This window comes from Brassica oleracea, unplaced genomic scaffold (assembly GCF_000695525.1).
Source record: "Brassica oleracea var. oleracea cultivar TO1000 unplaced genomic scaffold, BOL UnpScaffold01142, whole genome shotgun sequence".
Classification (NCBI taxonomy): Eukaryota; Viridiplantae; Streptophyta; class Magnoliopsida; order Brassicales; family Brassicaceae; genus Brassica; species Brassica oleracea.
This window is the reverse complement of record NW_013617701.1, coordinates 1-2,915: the sequence shown is the minus strand read 5'-3', so window position 1 is coordinate 2,915 and position 2,915 is coordinate 1. Positions and strand designations below refer to the sequence as shown.

Below are 2,915 nucleotides of genomic sequence, written 5' to 3'. Positions count from 1 at the left end.
TTGTGAGCGTATGTTGCGGAAACGAGACTCATCAAGCCCAAAGAGAAATTTATGAATGCGAATTTCCTCTCGTTCCTTCTCGATATCAGTTGAAGCTTCACACGAGCATGACCTAGTTGTTTTTAGGTTATCTAGCTCTTCCCATAACTTAGAAAGTCGTCCATAGTATTCGATCACAGTTTGACCATTTTGTTGACAGCTACCAACTACCTCTCGTATTTGATGAACACGAACACCATTCTTGACAGAGAACCGGCGTTGTAGATTTTCCCATAGTTTGTAAGCATCAGGGACAAAGGTCACCGTCGAACGTATTTTCGGATCAATAGATGTCCGAATCCAGCCTAAGAGCATTGAGTTTGTGGCTAGCCAGCGAGATAGATCTGGTTCAGTAGTTGGTTTGATCAGAGATCCATTGATGAATCCAAACTTTTGTTTTGCCTGAATTGAATTTGAAAGTTCTGTGGCCCATTCGGTGTAGTTATCACCACGTAGTAGAACCGAAGTAATAAGAGCTCCGGGATTGTCAGATGGGTGAAGATAGTACGGTGAGGAGTTGTTAATAATAGGTAGAGATGTCGAAGATGTAGTCGACAAAGAAGAATTAGTTTCAGTCATGTTTCTTGAGAAACAAGAAACACGATTTTAGAGAAAAAAATTCAGATCTTTTGCTCTGATACCATGAAATAACTTTAGAATGTAAAAGTATAGTTTGTGTTGTTGATCTCTTTGGCAATGTGCCTGTATATATACAACGTAGAAGACCTAAATAGATAAGGACTTGAGTAACTACATTTTTTTCTCCTCATAAGTAGTATTTATCCTATATACTATGATAGTTATCTTATTATCCCCCCCCCCTCCCCTCCCCACCCTCTCTCTTCCCTGAAGCTTGAGGCTGAGATTTAGTTCAATCATCATGTATTCTGGATTTGAAAGTCCCTTGTTTTCTTATCATCTCTGTCCCTTCTCCTCTTCCTTGCATGATGTCGATCGTCATCATGTCTATGTCTTTATCTCGTCCCAATTTCTTGTGTTTCCAACTGGCTCTTGAAAATTCTCTTTCGAAGATTCCTGCTTCGAAACAAATGTTATAGGCTTCTTCAAAAGTTACGTAAAAGTTAAAAATATGAACTTAACATCATAGAATAATATCTGAAGGCTCTGAAGCCGATGCTGCAGCCGATTCAAGTGTAATCTGATGTCGACTTCTAGAAGCACCATATGGAACAACAACCACATTTTCTCAACAACCACATTTTCTCAAAGTTCTCTTTATAATTCTCCTTATAAGCTCAGATTCCTGAAATCAATTTCATGTCAGGTCACATTACGACTTGAATGCCCATCATCAAAAGCAGATCAAAACTTTGATCTTGGGAAAAATCCAAACAATATGATACTGAAAAAGAGAGAAAACCTGGTGAGTGAGAGATCTACTGCTGCATTTGACTAATTCTCATGAAATAGTCTTCAATCTAAGTTACCACATTATCGCCATGAACATGTTCTTCTGCTATTACCAGTGTTGGGTACACTCGGAGTAGAGAGAAACTTGATCTGCAAATTGTGAAACTTCATCCCGTGAATGGTTTGTGCTTCCCTTCAGAATAAGAGATCTATCTGTTAAGTTTCTGAGGCAGGACCTGCAAACTCTCGGGAGTCGTTTTCATCCTCAAACTAAAGAAAACAAAAGAATATCATCGATCAGAAAAATTGAATTACCTTGCTCTTAGAGAACCTTTCTTCTCCTAATCTGATCCGTTCCATAGAGGTAGAGCGTCAAATCTCTAAGCTCCTTGCTTAATGAGAAGGAGGCGATGAGGCAAGGAAGAAGAGGGATAATAACAGTAAGAGGAAGGAGAGGGTAACGTGGTTAGAGTTGCCGTAGCTAGAAGTTGACATCGGATTATATAGTGTTGCGGTCTTAACGGAGGAAATAAAAAAAGGATTTGAGAGGGTGTTCGTTACAAACTTTCTTTGTTCAGTTACTGGATCTTTTTCCGTGCTAAGCACGGATTAAACTTTTAAATATACATTTTCAATATTTTTATTTTTCTTGTTTGTTTCAAAATAAAATATATCAATACATATATTATAATGTTTTAGTTCCATCCATATTTTCATAGATTTTTTCTATAGTTTCGGTAAATATAGAATTTATATTTGAATATATACGTTATACAATATACACACACATATGCATATATAAAATGCATATCAAAATTAAATATTATTCCAATATCATTTATAATTTTAAATCTTTTTAATGCTCTAGACAAATTAATTTATTATGTTATATATTCATTATAAATTAAGATTTAATAAGTATTGCATTTTTGTGGGAAGTCATGTTTTGATTGAGTCTAAATTATAATAAGGAACATATATTTGAATATAGACATTATACAATATACATACAAATAAGCATATGTAAAATGCATATCAAAGATAAATAATATTCCAATATCATTTATAAGTTTAACTCTTTTTAATGCTCTAAACAAATTAATGTATTATGTTATATATTCATTGTAAATTTAGATTTAATAAGTATTGCATTTTTTGTGGGAAGTCATGTTTTGATTTAGTCTACATTAAAATAAGGAACATATTGATATATAGTGTATTTACATGTTTTTAGCTATAGATTATGGTCATTTTTAGTGTTTAGGAGTTGCATTTAGATGTCATTAGGTGTTGCATTTGTACATATTGCATACACAGGGGTTAAAATGCACAATCAAGAGTTATGGAGCCATTTCGAGGACTTTTCTAAACAAACAGAAGTTACGGGGTCGAAATAGAAAGGAGGCAAAATGCAGGGACCAATTGTGAAATTACGCAGAAGTTCACCATGTGTGTGTCGCGAGCTTCAGAGCGTTCGATGTGGAGAAGGGATATGCTCGATCCGA

At 35.0% G+C, this 2,915-nt stretch overlaps 1 long non-coding RNA gene across 1 annotated transcript; it reads right to left on the bottom strand.

Annotated features, from left to right (window-relative positions):
* Positions 1–1,247: 1,247 nt before the first annotated feature.
* On the bottom strand, positions 1,248–1,949 carry LOC106320939. Its single transcript, XR_001265962.1, has 3 exons — positions 1,726–1,949; positions 1,421–1,646; positions 1,248–1,303 (listed from the first exon to the last, which is right to left on the bottom strand). It is a non-coding gene; the product is annotated as an uncharacterized LOC106320939 (long non-coding RNA).
* Between the last annotated feature and the right edge of the window lie 966 nt (positions 1,950–2,915).